The sequence below is a fragment of the Cucurbita pepo genome, chromosome 10, assembly GCF_057944985.1.
Source record: "Cucurbita pepo subsp. pepo isolate OVF chromosome 10, ASM5794498v1, whole genome shotgun sequence".
Classification (NCBI taxonomy): domain Eukaryota; kingdom Viridiplantae; phylum Streptophyta; class Magnoliopsida; order Cucurbitales; family Cucurbitaceae; genus Cucurbita; species Cucurbita pepo.
This window is the reverse complement of record NC_141807.1, coordinates 16,884,346-16,885,838: the sequence shown is the minus strand read 5'-3', so window position 1 is coordinate 16,885,838 and position 1,493 is coordinate 16,884,346. Positions and strand designations below refer to the sequence as shown.

At 36.9% G+C, this 1,493-nt stretch overlaps 1 non-coding gene across 1 annotated transcript; it reads right to left on the bottom strand.

Moving 5' to 3' along the window:
* Positions 1-1,069: 1,069 nt before the first annotated feature.
* Positions 1,070-1,141, bottom strand: TRNAP-AGG (transfer RNA proline (anticodon AGG)). Its single transcript has one exon. It is a non-coding gene; the product is annotated as a tRNA-Pro (tRNA).
* Between the last annotated feature and the right edge of the window lie 352 nt (positions 1,142-1,493).

Sequence of the window (1,493 nt, the reverse complement as noted above, 5' to 3'; positions counted from 1 at the left end):
CTCTACTAGGTTTAGTGCACTTTGGTAGTTGCGAATGTTGTCGTAATCGAATGTCTTTCTCATTCGACATTCTCTCTTACCAAGCACTCATACTCGCCAGGGTTGAGGAGACAGTCTGTGAGCTAATTGGGTTTCAAGATTGCGTATACGCGAAAAGAGCTCGCTTTCGACTTTCTCATTCGGTGTTTTGTGCCCAATTCTTGTTCAGGAAAGGGTCTGATCTCTTTCATTAGAGCACATTGATGCCGAAGGAGTCTTCGGAACTGGTGGAGAGGCTATGATGACTTCAGGCTATTCAAATAGCATGACTGATACCACAAAGAAAGAGTATCTAAGTCACACTAGTGGAATAGCTTTTTCATAATAATTATCTCGATATATGATACCAAAAACCTGCCTGATGACTGATAAGGTAAGGGGTTTCAAAAGACAAAAGAATGATAATACCTGCCTGATGACTGATAAGGTAAGGGGTTTCAAAAGACAAAAGAATGACAATTCTACGTGTGATAGAAAAGAAGTTTTGGGGTTTCAAAAGACAAAAGAATGACAATTCTACGTGTTTTCAGTGTACGCTGTTCGCCTGCCTTCCTGACCACGGATAGGCTGACCTATTTGACGACAGCAGATAACATAATGAAAAGTTCCTAGAAAGAATATGTTTCATTCCCTATTCTCATATTCTCTAACTTGAGACATGTTGAGAATGACAATTCTACGTGTGATAGAAAAGAAGTTTTGGGGTTTCAAAAGACTTCTCATATTCTCTAACTTGAGACATGTTGAGAATGACAATTCTACGTGTGATAGAAAAGAAGTTTTAAAGAAGTTTTGGGGTTTCAAAAGACTTCTCATATTCTCTAACTTGAGACATGTTGAGAATGACAATTCTACGTGTGATAGAAAAGAAGTTTTGGGGTTTCAAAAGACAAAAGAATGACAATTCTACGTGTTTTCAGTGTACGCTGTTCGCGTGCCTTCCTGACCACGGATAGGCTGACCTATTTGACGACAGCAGATAACATAATGAAAAGTTTCTCTGAGGCTCATCTTTTGAGAAATGAACACAGGGGCATTCCGAGAATTGAACTCGGGACCTCTCGCACCCTAAGCGAGAATCATACCACTAGACCAAATGCCCTTTCTAAAAAAATGCAACATTTTTAACTCCTACTCAATATTTTTTTTTTCTCTCAAGTTTGAAATCTATTTTTTTGAGTGGTTGTTGGACTATAAAACAAACAGTTGATGATCTAGTATTTTACTTGTAAGTAAGGCATGTAATATTGAATTGTTTTAATATGCAAGTGTTATCAAATAAACTACAACCCAACAAATGAATCAAACTAATCAGTTTGGGTTGGGTTGGATTTATTCGGCTCAGTTCATCAGTTTGTTTGATTTAATTCTTCTATTTTTCTTCGTATGACAAGTAAATGAAGTTGTATTGAATGTACCATAGTTTGATTTATGACAAACTCATATGAAATATA